Source organism: Condylostylus longicornis, unplaced genomic scaffold (assembly GCF_029603195.1).
Source record: "Condylostylus longicornis isolate FDR11 unplaced genomic scaffold, ASM2960319v2 ptg000013l, whole genome shotgun sequence".
Taxonomy (NCBI): Eukaryota; Metazoa; Arthropoda; class Insecta; order Diptera; family Dolichopodidae; genus Condylostylus; species Condylostylus longicornis.
In genome coordinates, this window is record NW_026577982.1 from 12,893,908 (window position 1) to 12,912,785 (window position 18,878).

The following is an 18,878-nucleotide window of genomic DNA, read 5'->3' on the forward strand; positions in this document are numbered from 1 at the left end:
CAAAGTAAGATATTATTATTGCAGACACAAACCAACTCATGCAAATGTTCCGCCCTCACTTTGTAACAATCAACTAAGAACAATCCCCGGAGAAAAAATAATCAGCATTTGCAACTTACACCATTTTTATTCAAAAACGTGGTGCTGTATATAAAATTTTAAAAAAAACCATTTTCTAGCTTAGTCATAGGAATTAGAAATTTTGTAAGCGAATTTATGGAAATTAGCCTTAACACTTAACGATAATATTTACAACACTAACGAAGATATATTCAAATATCTCATAAAAACAAAATCGACTTCATTTCTCTTGTAGACGACTTCTAATTAAGACGATCTTTCTCCCATTTCCCATAAATATTTAAACATTTTTATTTAATTAAATTTTTTTGCCATTTCTAATTTACATTTTCAAAATTCTTACACCTGACAACAATACTCAGCCTCCTGTTAATCCTGAAATTCTTTCTCAATTTTGTAATTAAATGGCACTCTATATTCTGTACACTTACATAAAAATTCCTTGTTAAAAATTTCGAACTTATTTCCCTGCCACTTTTTTATAATTCTTATTTCCTTTAAATTTTCTAGAATGAATTCATTTTCATCTTATATTACACCAAACTTGGAAAAACAATTTGAATAAGATTCACTAATAATTCCTCCTATTATTAATTTTTGAACCTTTTTTTTTACTTTTGTAACCATCCTATTTACAAATTATGAATCAGTGCTCCTAATTATAAATCCTTTTATGATTTACATGATTTTATTTTTATACCAATAGCGTTTGTATGTATGTACATACTGAAGTATATAAAAACATCTATAATATTTATTTGTATTGTTGTGTATACAAAATTTGTGTACATAATTTTTAGAATAAACAAAATAATAAACCTAAATTTCGAGACCGAAAAGAATACGAAAATTATATAAAATTAAATAGAGGGAACGAGGGAGGGGGTTATATAGTACCAATTTGCAAACTGACATCTTTAAGTAAATAAAAAAATATACATAAAAAAAAAGGATAATAACTGAAGATTTTTTGTACAGAATAAAAAAAAATACAAATACAAACAAAATTATTTCTTTAGTTAATTTCTTAATTAAAAATTCAAGTTAAATTAGTAGAAAGAAAAGGAGGACAAAATAAAAAATTAAGATTTTGAATAATATCAGATTTTTTGCTCATTTAAGAGGCCCCCGCCATCAGTTAATAAAATGGCGAAGAAATGAGTAAAAATGCTGTTAAAGAAGGTTTGTTTTCAAGAAAAGCGGAACGATTTTTTATTATTTGCCTCGCTTAATAATGGAATTACCCGATGTTTAAGACTGACGCACATTGTCTCATAGTAGTTTTAAATTCCAGCCGCATAAGAGCCTCTCCATGCAAACCTTTCTAAAATTTTGAACAGAATCAAGTTAATATTTAAGATGATTAAAATTTTATCTGAAATATTCTGCGTTTCCTGTTTTTCTTTATTTTTCATCTACTCCAATCAAAATTTCTCTATTACCCATACAATTTTAAAAAAGAAATATGGTCAAAATTAATTCTTTTTCTATTCATTAAACATAAAACGAAATTCGTATCTTGCCATAAAAGTGACCATAATTCTTAGTTATTCCAAAATGTCAACTTTTTAAGCCATCTGGTTTGTGCAATATTGGCAAAATACGAATCATTCTGGCGAAAACAAAAAAAAAAGAAAAGCAAAAATATTACACAGCCTAAGCCAAAATATGAAAAATATGAACTTTTTTTTTTAAAGAAAAAGCGATTTTGTTTTTTAGTTATTAATTTCCAAATTCCATCAATTTTTGAAATGAAATCCTTTGAAATTTTTTCCACAACAGGAACATTTTTTCGTTTTTTTTTTGTTTTGTTTATTCATTCAAAACTTTTTTTATACAACATTTTTACAGTTTATTCACCTAAACGAATTAAAACCAAAACTTCAGCTTTATTATCATTCAGATTTATTTGGACCAGGGCCGAGTTTTTATAAATTTTTTCCTATTTTGTTGATGAATTCAAAGTTTTTGTTTTTCTCTTCGTACAATTTTTATAACATAATAAAATGGTTTGGTTTGACTTTTTTTTTATTTTTAAACCAAGGGAAAAAAATTTTTTTGAAAAAGTTTTTATAACTGCACATTTTGTATTCACCTCATTTGCAATATTTCACAGTGAATTAAAAATAAAAGAAAATAAAATAAAAAGATTTTTTCTAACTATTCTGCTAAGGTCCTGCATTTAAACCTGCCACACTGTGGTTTAAAAATCAAATAGAATGATTTCCGGATCTTGAAGTATTTGTTCCTGCTTTTCTCAAAAATTCTTTAAGTATATAGACACATTGAACTCATCTTTATCTTAACTGTGAAAAATAAAATTACCTTCACAAAATATCGATTATAAACGAAAATCTGCATTTATAATAATGATAATTATTAAAACTTAGAACGCTGGTAATTTGGTAAATGGAAAACAGAGAGTTTAAAAAAAAAATTCAATCATACTTCAAACCACTTCTATATACTGTTGTTTATAAACCTTTCAGCCTAACGAGAAAGTTATGAGTTGTGAAGCAATAAAAAAAACAAAAATATAAAAACGAACTAGCTGACCGGAAAAAAGTTCTAACATAACATAAAAAAGTGAAAATAAAAAACAACTCAATAAGCATAATTTCTATTAGTCGGACTAATAAAAAACCATAAATATTTTATAACATGAAAAAAAGTCATTGGGAATTGAAAGTTATTGAAAAAAAATCAGTTTTAAAGGATGGAGGCACAAGGATTGCACTTCATTAAAAAAATACACAAGCATGTTTCATAAAGTAGCAAAATTTAAGTAGCAACATTTGAAATATTGGAAAAACCTGCAAGTGAAGCCCAAACATATTGATAAATTTTCACCAAACCTCAGCTTTTTTGGGCGAAGCCCATAAGTATACGCATTCCTTTCAGAAAATAATTTTGTTCACTTAACATTTTCAATTCTATACGTATGAGCATTGATTTTGTAAATTGACACAAGTGCGAAAAATTAAAAATTATTAACGCTATACTTAACAATTTCTCGACAATTAGAACTAAAGCAATTAGATATTATTGTTTGTATTCAACTGTATTTTTCAACTTTCAATTAATTTTAGATTTTTCAACTTTGTACTCTTCAATTTAAACCAAATTTTTTTGTCAAATACGAAAAACCAGCATGCATTTTCTTGAACTTACTGCTAGATATTATCTACATCGTATTCCAGGCTTCACGTAAACAAATTACATAATTAACATACTGTTTACAACTACATAACTTAAGCTTTCTACTGTGAAATGGAACAAAGTGACACCACTATACGAGTACTCGTACTAAAAATTTTAAAATTTGTTGTTTTCATATAGGAAATTATCATGCATAGTTAATTGAAAAAAAGCCTTAAAGGTATATAAGTTTTAGCGCAAACGCGTTATTTGCTTTTTACATAAAATTGTGAAAAGGTTAATGACTTTTTTCATAACATAAAAAATAGAAGATCTTTAATTTAAAAAAAAAAAATTAGCTTCCTTTATTTGTATTTCAAATGGAATCAATTCAAAACATATTGAATATTTTCAATTTTCTTCTGTAGGTTTCAATTAAAATAATGCCATAGATTTGAACGCAATAATACCAATTACAAACCTGCTGGGTATGTTTATAAATTTTGCGAACATTTTATTGCTTTAAGAAACTTCCACATTTTCATTCATTTCGCTACTAAGTAATTGAACTTGCTACAAATTAAAATTTAAAAGTGTTTTACATTTTGTGTATTTAAGTACATTACTATAAATAGCATAACTACAGTACGTAATGAAAATTATAATCGAAAACAGCTACCTGAGGGATTCCCCGAATATAAAAACACAAATTTGAATCAAAAGATAAAATTTTATATATTTTTTTTAAATTCTTATTTCATTTTATGGTTTCTAATTTTGGTAACGTAAAATTATTTGAAGCGTGATAATCGTTTCTGTTTTATTGGATTACAAGAGTGAATTGAGAAGATTTTTTGAATGATATCATGTATACGAACACGGGTTCGCATACATGATATCATTCATAAATGGAAAATTTTTAAAAATATAGAAACAAATAACAAAAAGTGTTAGTACGTCTTAGTGCGTCCCAAGTCAAGGTGAAACAGCATATGCCGATGACTGCGTGGCTAAGGGGGAGCTTAGTCGTTAGTATACGGATTCTGGATACCAGGCGCCCTCCAGTTTAAACGAGCCTTCCCATGGTATGCCGAGCTCTGCCATGGAGACGGATAATCAGGATCCTCTTGGACCTATTATCTAACAAACTGAGGAGGACCTGAAAAGGTTGGACATCAGGGGAAAAAAACAATATTTCTCTGGTGCATCCAAGCGGCGTTGTGGCCGACCATCCCCAGAAGAGAGAAAGGTCGGAAAACAACACCCCTGATGCAGGGCCCTCAAAAAAGAGGTCGATGAGAGGCAATGTTGAGGAAAAAGTCCCTGGAAACATTCCTCAACAAAACCCGAAAATGACTTCTTATCGGGATGCAGTAGCACAGGTCAAGGTGGCCATCACTCATAAACTGCATCCAGAGCAAAGGCTATCCGAAGTTCAGATGGGGAAAATCAAAGTAGCCATTCTGGATGAAATGGATAAAATTGTGGACTCTCATCCATAATTCACTGCAGCGTTGCAAAGGGACGGATGGATATCCGTAACATGCAACAATCAAAACACCAGGGAGTGGATAACCAGTGTCTGCAGGAAGATAAAGCCTTGGGACGGTTGCGACGTCGTGGTCAGCGTTCCCACTTGGATACAATTGTATCCATTTGGATACATTTTTGCTCTAAATTTGAGCTTGGATACAAAGATACTCAAATCTGCTAAAATTCCGAAATTGGCTACATTTGAAAATTTTGCTGAAATATGGCTACATTTTCTTTACAAACACTAAATAAATATTACAAAACAGTTAAAATGCTGCTAATACTTAATCGTGATTGTTGATTTATTTTCAAAAAATATTATTTGCTAGCTTTTCTAAGCAGGTTTCTGAATTTTTTAGAAGAAAGTAAAAAACATACTTTATTAACCGCCTATTCTTGTATTCAAATCTAACATTTATACAAGAACATACCAGAAATATTTTAGTGTAAGCTAGGTGTTATAGAAAATGCATTGGCTGTACATATTTTTTGAAATTTGTCCGTTTTCATGGTGAATCGTCTTTACCGCATAGTAGTTCAACAACCACAGAACATAAACATATGTTTTCTCTTTCCTTAACTTTTACATTTAAAATGTAATAAAAGTTGTATGTGCTTTCTTAAAGAATTTACTATAAATAACAAAACTCATATTGTGGAATAAAAAAAATTAATATTAATTAGGGCTTAATTTGTACAAAATAAGACGACTTATTATAATAATGATATTTTAAGAGGTTGGATACATTTTGGATACATTTTTTTCTCGAAATTGGATACATTTTGTTTTTAACGAGTGGGAACACTGGTCGTGGTACTGGATGGCGACGACATGCCCAAACAACATGTCTGCGTCACCCACGAGACAACCGTCAGTCTCTCCAGGGACAAATTTCTAAATAAGATAGGGAAGCAAAATCCCGGCCTCAAGATAAGTTCCTGGAGGGTGCTGACGATGGATAAGGAAAAGGACGAAGGCTGCTCCATCACCTTTTCCGTGGATGATTCCGGATTGGAAGATCTACGGAAAGCGGAGTTCCGACTTTTCCTGAATTTCTTCCGTGTTACCGTTCGGGTTAAAGGAAGAAAATCTTCTCAAGGTGCTGGCGGCAGGGCAGAACAAAATAAAAAACCAATGCCCACCGCGACAGCGACGAGCACTTCAGGCCAACCAAAAGAGCCAAAACTCATTGGAAAGTCTGAAGTCGCTCCGAAAATGGCGGCAAGGGAAACGGAAGGACCATCGACCAGCACGCCAAATACAAGCGTCCCGGGGGAACCAAAAGGGCTCAAGTCCATTTGGAAGCCCGGAACTGCTTCGGTATTTGCTGTTGGAGGGGCTAGCGTGGCACCTGGGACGGCAAAAGAGGCTGTGGCAGGGCAGGCACCCACCGAGATGTATAAAAAGGCATGCTAGGGCTTCCACTGATATTCTAGCTCATAGATTTATGAAGGATCACCTCGATATTGCCCTTATCCAAGAACCTTACATAGTGAAGGATCAGGTTAAGGGCCTAACAGGTGAGCTATTGTATGATAATACAATTGGAGGCAGGCCTAGGGCTTGCATTTTGTTTAGTAAAAGGCTAACGTATTTTCCCATTCCAGATTACTATTCTAAGGATCAGGTATGTAGCTGCGTTGGTGAAGGTGAAGTCCTCCGGGGGCTGGACAGAGTTCATTGTGTGCTCATCCTACCTCCCGGGGGACTGTGCCTACCCGGACGAGCAACTGAAGGATCTAGTAGACTTTTGTGGAAGGAGGAACTTCCAACTTATAATAGGAAGTGATGCCAATGCCCACCACACCGTCTGGGGAAGCAGCAATATAAACAAAAGAGGTGAGTGCCTACTTGAATTTATATATAGCAATAAATTAATGATTATGAATGAGGGCAATAGGCCGACATTCATAAATGCAATTAGGGAAGAGGTCCTTGACATCACCCTTTGCACTGAATTTATCGGCAGTAGGGTTGGTGGATGACATGTCTCAAATGAGGCATCCATGTCCGATCATAGGCAGATTAGGTTTGATATCATGGTCTCCGGGGGCCTGGCAGAAGAAATATATTGGGTACCCCAATCCACAGATTGGAGTCAATTCGAAACGCTCCTTATGGATGGGATTAGATCCGTTCCTGCTTCTGTCAGAACGGTGATGGATATCGAACTGGCCAGCGAGGCCCTGACGGCGGCTATTACTAATGCCTACCACGGGAGCTGCCGCGCTAAGCCGAGGCGGAGCAATAAGAAGTGCCCGTGGTGGAATGAAGAGCTTTCAAGGCTTAGACTAAAGACCAGAAAGCTATTCAATAAGGCCAAGGCGTCGGGTTCGCGGGAAACTATAAAGACTCACTCACAAAATACAATAAAGAAATTAGGAAAGCGAAGAGAATCTCGTGGAGGGCGTTCTGCAAGGGCATTGATGAACTCTCCAGCAGTGCGCATCTTCACAGGGTGCTTTCCAAAAAGTACGCTAGCGGGTTGGGCCTAATGGAACGTCCTGATGGCTCCATGACTGAGAACGGAAAGCAGACGTTGGAGCTTATGGCGTCAACGCACTTTGCTGACTCGGAGATTCTTCGGAATCGCTCAAATGCGGTCATTGAACCGAGGGCATCCTGGCCCAGGAGGGATGACTGGCAACGATCCCGTCTAGTCTTCACGATGGGCAGGATTAGATGGGCTGTTTTCTCTTTCAGGCACTTCAAATCTCCAGGTGATGACGGGATATATCCTGCATTTTTGCAGAGGGGTTTCCAACATATCGCCAGAGCACTGTTGGAAATTTTTTGTGCCAGCTATGCGTGGGGTTACATCCCTCAGGCATGGAGGGTGGCTAAAGTGACGTATATTCCAAAGGTGGGTAAGCGACCAAGCAACCACCCAAGGTCTTTCCGTCCAATCAGCCTTACTTCTTTTTTATTGAAAGCAATGGAAAAAGTGATTGATAGATTTATACGGGACGATGCACTGGGAAGCAATCCCTTGCATGAATATCAGTACGCCTATCAGTCGGGAAGGTCTACTATACTCGCTCTGCAGAGTCTGGTGGGGGTCTTCGAAAACTCACTGGAGGTGCGGAAGGTTGCAGTTGGCTGCTTCCTTGATATAGAGGGAGCTTTTGACAACACCCCATATCATGTCATCTGTGAGTCGTTGCACAAACGAGGGATTGATGCGACGACTAGCAGATGGCTTAATCGGATGCTACAGGATAGGATTATTAAGTCCACCATAGCTGACGATATACTCTTAATCTCCGCTGCAAAAGGATGTCCGCAGGGCGGGGTTGTTTCGCCCCTCCTGTGGTCCATTGCAGTGGATGATCTAATCGCTGCTCTCAGGGGCTCCGGGGCGCGTGTCTGGGGATACGCCGACGATGTGGCCTTCGTTGTGCGGGGAAAATTTGAGAGCACTATTTTTGATCTTCTACAGCAAAATTTACGTTTTGTGGAAAGGTGGTGTAAAGGCGTTGAGTTAAATATAAATCCAAGCAAGAGCACTTTAGTCGCCTTCACCAGACGCAGAAGCAGGGATAGATTAACGAGCCCAATTCTGTTTGGTGAATGTATTAGTTACTTTAGGGAGGTGAAATATCTGGGGGTAATCCTGGATGATTATCTCTCTTGGAATACCCATATAGATAGAGTTATCGGGAGAGCTACGGCGGCTTTGTGGACGTGTAGGAGCTTCATCGGGGGGACCTGGGGAATTAGTCTCAGAATAGCACTATGGCTATATACGGCCCTTGCTAGCCCTATCGTCACCTATGCGCCGATTGTATGGTGCCGTAAGGTTCAGCAGGCGGGTGTGCGAGTCAAGCTGGAAAAGCTAAAGGGGCTGGCCTGCCTGGGAGTGACCGGGCCAATGCGGACGGCTCCCACCGCTGCATTGGAGGTGATGATCGGATTGCCGCCACTGCACCTCCATATATTGAGGGAAGCTCGGCTGGTGACTTACCGACTTCTCTCTGACTTTCAGAGACTTCATTGAGAGCGCTCCGATTCTAAGAATAACCATGTCGGATACCTGTCTGCCGCGGTACAACTTCGACCACAGGTACAGGGTTCTGTTTCCCGATCGATGGACGTGGGATCTGGGTGGTCCGGTACTTAGGTCGGGTTTGAGCGTGTGGTATGCGGACGCGTCCAAAACGGAGTCGGGTGTGGATTCGGGCGTATACGGTGTCCGCCCGGACACGCGTGTATATGCAACCCTTGACCCGTATTGCACAGTGTTCCAGGCCGAAATACATGCAATAGAGACCTGTCTGAGAATCAATTTGGAAAGGGGTATAGAAACCGCACCATCTATGTGTTCTCATACAGCAGGGCTGCACTGCTGGCGCTTCGTTCACCTCAGGTTACATCCAAGCTGGTCTGGAACTGCCTTGCTGCACTTATGGAATGGACATCGGAGAACAGAGTGACGCTCATTTGGGTGCCGGGCCATAGTGGCCATGCGGGCAACGAAGTTGCCGATGAGCTGGCGCGGAGGGGATCTGGGGCTGACTTTGTGCAGCCGCTGCCTTTCTGCGGTCTGCCTTCTTCCGCCGTGGAGGCCAGACTTGCCTGCCTGCTCGCGGCGGATTGCGGCCGTCACTGGCGGGACACGAAAGTGTGCCGTCATGCGAATGTGTTCCTTTCAGCGTGCTCCAGCGGATTCACCGCAGAGTTTCTGGGGATGAGCAGCAGCCGGGTTCGCACTTTTGCGAATTTCTTCACGGGGCACTGCCCAGTGAAGTAGCACCTGCATAATCTGGGGAAGTCGGGCTCCCCCCTGTGCATATTTTGTGGGGGTGGCGATGAGACCGCCGTGCACATTCTTTGCCACTATCCGGCACTGGCTGTTCGGCGCCGCAATTGTCTTGGACAAGGGTCCCTAAGTGTTCGGGAACTGTTGTCCAACTCCCTTAGGGATATCTCCGGCTTTGTGATTGGGACGTGGATATTATAGACGGGAGAGTGGGGGGGCTACAATAAGTCAAAAATGGCTGCGGTGGCTTAGGTGGTTACTCCTGTCCCACTCGGTTCCCTCAGAATCTACAATCTAGTACGTGACATTCTTTTTCAATATCTCAGTAAAAACGCGCAATTGGAGAAAACATTGGCGGAATATGTGGACTCCCAGTGATCGCAAAAAACACTTAAAATCGCTCTATCTCTTCTAGTTTAGCCAGAAAACGCGTCTAAAATTTTGCAAAAGATTTTTTTAAATATCTCCAAAAATATTTTTGCTACAGCCTATTATCATATAATGGCGGAATCTGTGAACTCCCAGTGATCACAAAAAACACTTAAAATCGCTCTATCTCTTCTAGTTTAGCCAGAAAACGCGTTTAAAGTATTGCCAACGATTTTTTTAAATATCTCCAAAAATATTTTTGCTACAGCCTATTATCATATATTGGCGGAATCTGTGAACTCCCAGTGATCATAAAAAACACTTAAAATCGCTCTATCTCTTCTAGTTTAGCCAGAAAACGTGTTTAAAGTTTTACAAAAGCTTTTTTTAAGTATCTCCAAAAATATTTTTTCTACAGCCTATTATCATATATTGCCTGAATCTGTCACAAAAAACAATTAAAATCGCTCTGTCTCTTCTAGTTTAGCCAGAAAATGCGTTTAAAGTTTTGTAAAATATTTTTTTAAATATCTCCAAAAATATTTCTGCTATAGTATACTCGTATTATCATATATTGGCGGAATCTGTGGACTCCCAGTGATCACAAAAAACACTTAAAATCGCTCTATCTCTTCTAGTTTAGCCAGAAAACGTGTTTAAAGTTTTACAAAAGCTTTTTTTAAGTATCTCCAAAAATATTTTTTCTACAGCCTATTATCATATATTGCCTGAATCTGTCACAAAAAACACTTAAAATCGCTCTATCTCTTCTAGTTTAGCCAGAAAACGCGTTTAAAGTTTTGCAAAATACTTTTTTTAAATATCTATAAAAATATTTTTGCTACAGCCTATTACCATATATTGACGGAATCTGTGGACAAGGGTCCCTAAGTGTTCGGGAACTGTTGTCCAACTCCCTTAGGGATATCTCCGGCTTTGTGATTGGGATGTGGATATTATAGACGGGAGAGTGGGGGGGCTACAATAAGTCAAAAATGGCTGCGGTGGCTTAGGTGGTTACTCCTGTCCCACTCGGTTCCCTCAGAATCTACAATCTAGTACGTGACATTCTTTTTCAATATCTCAGTAAAAACGCGCAATTGGAGAAAACATTGGCGGAATATGTGGACTCCCAGTGATCGCAAAAAACACTTAAAATCGTCTAGTTTAGCCAGAAAACGCGTCTAAAATTTTGCAAAAGATTTTTTTAAATATCTCCAAAAATATTTTTGCTACAGCCTATTATCATATAATGGCGGAATCTGTGAACTCCCAGTGATCACAAAAAACACTTAAAATCGATCTATCTCTTCTAGTTTAGCCAGAAAATGCGTTTAAAGTTTTGCAAAATATTTTTTTAAATATCTCCAAAAATATTTCTGCTACAGTATACTCGTATTATCATATATTGGCGGAATCTGTGGACTCCCAGTGATCACAAAAAACACTCAAAATCGCTCTATCTCTTCTAGTTTAGCCAGAAAACGCATTTAAAGTTTTGCAAAAGATTTTTTTAAATATCTTCAAAAATATTTCTGCTACAGTATGTTATCATATATTGTCGGAATCTGTGGACTCCCAGTGATCACAAAAAACACTTAAAATCGCTCTATCTCTTCTAGTTTAGCCAGAAAACGCGTTTAAAGTTTTGCAAAATACTTTTTTTAAATATCTCCAAAAATATTTTTGCTACAGCCTATTATCATATATTGACGGAATCTGTGGACTCCCAGTAATCACAAAAAACACTCAAAATCGCTCTATCTCTTCTAGTTTAGCCAGAAAACGCGTTTAAAGTTTTGCAAAAGATTTTTTTTAATATTTCCAAAAATATTTCTGCTACAGTATGTTATCATATATTGGCGGAATCTGTGGACTCCCAGTCATCACAAAAAACACTTAAAATCGCTCTATCTTTTCTAGTTTAGCCAGAAAACACGTTTAAAGTTTTGCAGAAGATTTTTTAAATATCTCCAAAAATATTTTTGTTACAGCCTATTATCATATATTGGGTGAATCTGTGAACTCCCAGTGATCATAAAAAACACTTAAAATCGCTCTATCTCTTCTAGTTTAGCCAGAAAACGCGTTTAAAGTTTTACAAAAGCTTTTTTTAAGTATCTCCAAAAATATTTTTTCTACAGCCTATTATCATATATTACCTGAATCTGTGGACTCCCAGTGATCACAAAAAACACTTAAAATCGCTCTATCTCTTCTAGTTTAGCCAGAAAACTCGTTTAAAGTTTTGTAAAATATTTTTTTAAATATCGCCAAAAATATTTCTGCTACAGCCTATTATCATATATTGGCGGAATCTGTGGACTCCCAGTGATCACAAAAACACTTAAAATCGCTCTATCTCTTCTAGTTTAGCCAGAAAACGCGTTTAAAGTATTGCCAACGATTTTTTTAAATATCTCCAAAAATATTTTTGCTACAGCCTATTATCATATATTGGCGGAATCTGTGAACTCCCAGTGATCATAAAAAACACTTAAAATCGCTCTATCTCTTCTAGTTTAGCCAGAAAACGTGTTTAAAGTTTTACAAAAGCTTTTTTTAAGTATCTCCAAAAATATTTTTTCTACAGCCTATTATCATATATTGCCTGAATCTGTCACAAAAAACAATTAAAATCGCTCTGTCTCTTCTAGTTTAGCCAGAAAACGCGCTTACAGTTTTGCAAAAGATTTTTTTAAATATCTCCAAAAATATTTTTGCTACAGCCTATTATCATATATTGGCGGAATCTGTGGACTCCCAGTGATCACAAAAAACAATTATAATCGCTCTATCTCTTCTAGTTTAGCCAGAAAACGCGCTTACAGTTTTGCAAAAGATTTTTTTAAATATCTCCAAAAATATTTTTGCTACAGCCTATTATCATATATTGGCGGAATCTGTGGACTCCCAGTGATCACAAAAAACACTTAAAATCGTTCTATCTCTTCTAGTTTAGCCAGTAAACACGTTTAAAATTTTGCAAAAGATTTTTTTAAATATTTCCAAAAATATTTTTGCTACAGCCTATTATCACATATTGGCGGAATCTGCGGACTCCCAGTGATCACAAAAAACACTTAAAATCGCTCTATCTCTTCTAGTTTAGCCAGAAAACGCGTTTAAAGTTTTGCAAAAGATTTTTTTAAATATCTCCAAAAATATTTTTGCTACAGCCTATTATCATATATTGGCGGAATCTGTGGACTCCCGGTGATCACAAAAAACACTTAAAATCGCTTTATCTCTTCTAGTTTAGCCAGTAAACACGTTTAAAGTTTTGCAAAAGATTTTTTTAAATATCTCCAAAAATATTTTTGCTACAGTCTATTATCATATATTGGCGGAATCTGTGGACTCCCGGTGATCACAAAAAACACTTAAAATCGCTTTATCTCTTCTAGTTTAGCCAGTAAACACGTTTAAAGTTTTGCAAAAGATTTTTTTAAATATCTCCAAAAATATTTTTGCTACAGTCTATTATCATATACTGGCGGAATCTGTGAAATCCCAGTGATCACAAAAAACACTTAAAATCGCTCTATCTCTTCTAGTTTATCCAGAAAACGCGTTTAAAGTTTAGCAAAAGATTTTTTTAAATATCTTCAAAAATATTTTTGCTACAGTCTATTATCATATATTGGCGGAATCTGTGGACTCCCGGTGATCACAAAAAACACTTAAAATCGCTTTATCTCTTCTAGTTTAGCCAGTAAACACGTTTAAAGTTTTGCAAAAGATTTTTTTAAATATCTCCAAAAATATTTTTGCTACAGCCTATTATCACATATTGGCGGAATCTGTGGACTCCCAGTGATCACAAAAAACACCTAAAATCGCTCTATCTCTTCTAGTTTAGCCAGAAAACGCGTTTAAAGTTTTGCAAAAGATTTTTTTAAATATCTCCAAGAATATTTTTGCTACAGCCTATTATCATATATTGGCGGAATCTGTGAACTCCCAGTGATCTCAAAAAACACTTAAAATCGCTCTATCTCTTCTAGTTTCGCCAGAAAACGCGTTTAAAGTTTTGCAAAAGATTTTTTTAAATATCTCCAAAAATATTTTTGCTACAGTATATTATCATATATTGGCGGAATCTGTGAACTCTCAGTCATCACAAAAAACACTTAGAATCGCTCTATCTCTTCTAGTTTAGCCAGAAAACGCGTTTATAGTTTTGCACAAGATTTTTTTAAATATCTCCAAAAATATTTTTTCTACAGCCTATTGTCATATGTATACTGGCGGAATCTGTGAACTCCCAGTGATCACAAAGAACACTCAAAATTGCTCTATCTCTTCTTGTTTAGCCAGAAAACGCGTTTAAAGTTTTGCAAAACATTTTTTTAAATATCTCCAAAAATATTTTTGCTACAGCCTATTATCACATATTGGCAGAATCTGTGGACTCCCAGTGATCACAAAAAACACTTAGAATCGCTCTATCTCTTCTAGTTTAGCCAGTAAACACGTTTAAAATTTTGCAAAAGATTTTTTTAAATATTTCCAAAAATATTTTTGCTACAGCCTATTATCACATATTGGCGGAATCTGTGGACTCCCAGTGATCACAAAAAACACTTAAAATCGCTCTATCTCTTCTAGTTTAGCCAGAAAACGCGTTTAAAGTTTTGCAAAAGATTTTTTTAAATATCTCCAAAAATATTTTTGCTACAGCCTATTATCATATATTGGCGGAATCTGTGGACTCCCAGTGATCACAAAAAACACTTAAAATCGCTCTATCTCTTCTAGTTTAGCCAGTAAACAGGTTTAAAATTTTGCAAAAGATTTTTTTAAATATTTCCAAAAATATTTTTGCTACAGCCTATTATCACATATTGGCGGAATCTGTGGACTCCCAGTGATCACAAAAAACACTTAAAATCGCTCTATCTCTTCTAGTTTAGCCAGAAAACGCGTTTAAAGTTTTGCAAACGATTTTTTTAAATATCTTCAAAAATATTTTTGCTACAGTATATTATCATATATTGGCTGAATCTGTGGACTCCCAGTGATCACAAAAAGCACTTAAAATTGCTCTATCTCTTCTAGTTTAGCCAGAAAACACGTTTAAAGTTTTGTAAAAGATTTATACTTAGAATCAAATATCACAACAATGTAAGAAGAATCATAATATATAACCTAAGAAAACAATACCTAAGAAATCAATAAAATCATAATATTGTGATGTTACATAATATGATCATGACACTAAATACCACCTCAAACATCAACAAAAACAATTATGTATGTACAACAATTCGTATTATACCCTATCCATTATACATAGAGTTTGAATGAAGTTTAAGTTAAAGCTCGTAATAAACAGTTTTGTATGAAATAAATTCAAACAAGAAGCTGATGCTGCAAAATGGAGTTTAATAGTTATTTTCTTCAAAAAGTTTGGTATTGCTGGTACGAATTTAATTAAAAATCAACGTGTTTTCTCTTTTTTTTTACTATTATGACACTTAATTTTTTTCGCAAATTACTGACCTACCAATATCATTCCAAATTGGCAGTATTTACGGTCTTAAGAAAATTACTGTACAAGTTTGGTATGAAGTATTCTCTCGTAATGTGATTTTGAAAACTTTTGTAGAGAGAGTTAAGAGTTAAGAGTGAGTTGTTATCTGAATCAAGTGAACTTTTTAAAATACTTTAAAGCACTCATCATTACACCTTTTTCATACAATCAAAAATCATTCAATAAATATTTTAAGTATATAAAATATTATAAAAGAACACACAATAAAAACATATTTTATGTAAATAAAAAATATTACTATTAATAAAAAAATAAATTAAATAAATAAAATACAACATAAAACAAAATATAAAAATATTTAAAAAAAAAAAAACATCCAGGTGTGTCTTTTATTTTCATAATAAATTAGGAGGAATATGAGATTCAAAAGGAATTGACTTTTCTACATATTAGAGACAGAAGCAAAGACATAGATGTAGGAATGATATAAACAAGAAAACAATGCTATGTTATATAAAATATAAAAAATTACCAGAGCACAAAACCAGCTAGATCATACGACTTTGGAATCTTAAAAAAAGGTCGGAGCAAATATTCTACATATATACATATTACATTTGTGACTGTGTATGTTTTAGAATTGAGTTGATATAAAGCTATTACTGTTATAATGATACACCTGAATTTCTGACATTATTCTCTGTTTTATTTCTTATTCAATGACTATAAATTTATGTTCATTTCTTTATTTATTTTTTAGCCTTTTCATATTTATTTTCCTTTATTTTTCATTTCTCAACAAAAATTCCTTGAGAAGACAACAAAAAGCATAACAGTAAAAAGATGAATTTGTTTTTTTTTTGTTTTTATTATTTTATTTTGTTTACAGGAAAAACAGGTCTCTATGAAAAATAAAGAAAGATAAAAAAGATAAATAATATTAGATATGAAGTTAAAAAACAGTATCATACTATACATACACTCACACAATAAAGATGTATGAAAATGTGTATGTTCATAAGTATATTTACTTTGTTGATGGTAACAATCAACTTATGATTACGAGTATATGATTTATAAAATAGTTAACAACAACAGTATCACAACATAATATTATTGAGCACATTCAAGAAAAAATAGAATTTTTATAAGTGAGTCGCACCAACATTAAAATATTATATTAGTATTTGGTACAGAAAATAAATTTGCATATACATACAGGTTTATGAGTTATGGATATAGCAACCTGGGTTCAATGAACTTTTCACTGATTATGACCAGAAGCAGTACAAGAAAGTAATGAATAAAAACAAAATGCAAATATCCACAGCTCTCTTAAAGGAACATTTCCGAGTAAGCTGTCATCTGAGTCTAGAAGACGTGGAAAGATATTATGTTTTGTTAAGGGATTAAAACAAACTCTTAGTTAAGAATGGGAGCAAACTACTTACTACATATATTATTTGAAATTTCATTATAGTTGAGTATTTTTCTCCCTTCTTTCGTACAAAAATTTTTAATATAAAACATCACAAACCTGTACTCAAAAAAAAAATTTTACTCAAAACCAAATAATATGGTTGGAGACTGTACGTACATTTTGTTGGAAAGAAATCGTATGACAAACAAAAACACATCTGACAACAATGAAAAATCATCACTTTGACTTCAATTGCTTTCATAATGTATAAGTTGACAGAACAAAAAAACAAAAAAAAGGACGTCTAAGCACTTTGATATGGTTATACTCTATTACATATAGGTATAGATATTATATAGTAGTTTACAATAAACATCGTAAACAATCTTCCTTTGAATATACTTTTGTTTTGGAAGTTCCTCTTATTTAAATCATATTTTTTTTTCAAAATCTCGTACTCATAGTATGTAAATGGGATCACAAAAGATCTGTTTATATACTTATTTAAATTTTAAGAGGACATAAAAATGAAATGTTACGATTTGTTTTAAGTGATATTATAAAATCAAATTTCAAAAAATTATTTTGAGAAAGCAATTATTTGAATTATTGAAATTTTGCTTAAATCTAAAGTATTAATACCCTGGTAATTTCTGAAAAGTTGTGATAATTGTGAGGGCCTGAAAAGTTTGTTCATATCTCTCATTCAATTATCCAGAACTTATTCAATTATCTACATTAGCTACATCATCTAGTTCGTTAACAAATCTTCGCAACATGAGCTCTGATTTCCGGCAATTCTCAGATGTAATAAACAACTTGCATCCATTTCATTATCACACAATTAAATGGCTGCATCTTGTCAATATCCTGTGTTAAAACTTAAATTGTTAAAACTTTTTCAAGGAGGAATGCTGATGGAACTTTTTTTGGCCCAGCTTTGGATGCCAGCATTGAGGGTGCCAAAACGCCTTTCTAACTAACTAACTATATAATGTTATAAATTGCAGTTACAATCATCTAATTATCAGTTTAGTTGTACAATTCTAATTTACCTCAACTTAACTAAAACTTTTTTTTAAAAGAAAAAATCCTTTACTAACTCAATTTATTGTTTTCCTCTTAAAAACTTAAATAATTACATTTTAATAGCTTTGACTTATACTTTTAAAAATAATAAAAAAAAAACATACGCGTTAGTCATTCGAAAACTTTCTTTAAAAAATTAAAATTAAAGCAAACATTTTTAAAGATTAAATTTTTACCACACAATAAGATCCTTTCTAATTTATATATGTGTACTCGTATGTGTATATATGTATAATATGTGGTATTTTTCTTATTTTAAATGCAAAACTCATTATGCAATTTCTTTAAAACTTTAATAAAAATTTTTGTTTTTGTTATTTTTACTCTCATTATTTCAATTTTAAGAAGATCGTAAAAAACTTAGAAGGTCATATCTTTATTATTTCAATAAGAACAAAAGAGAAAAACACAATAAGCACAAGAGAGATTTTTTAAATTATGGTGTACATTTATTATTACATATATATATATATATAATAGAGAAATAGAATCCTGTTATCATCATCATGAGTATAAAAACAAAAAACTTAACTAAAAAATATAGATACATACAAACACTTTATAGTTTCTTCAATTTTATACAAGTTTCTTTTGAGTGTTTAAGTTTGCCCATATAAATACACAAACACATATGAGATTAAATTTATTTTTGGATGTTTTTAAGAGAAAACAAGTGCTTATACCTATACATACATATGTTTATAGGTGCAACATACAGTCAAGAAGATTTTTGGTTCCTATACAATTAAGTTTCCATTATGCTATATAGTTAAATTTAGGTTACATAAATAGCTTAAAACTTGAAAACTTATTCTTAAAAATGTTCATTAACATTATACAAACGATATATGCACAATATTATTATATAAGAACTGTGGTAATTTAATATTTGCAATGCTTTTAATGGTACAATGAAATCCTAAGAGTTTTTTGAGGAAAAACTATATACAAACTTTTAATAAAATAAGAATTTTATGTAACACACTCTTGA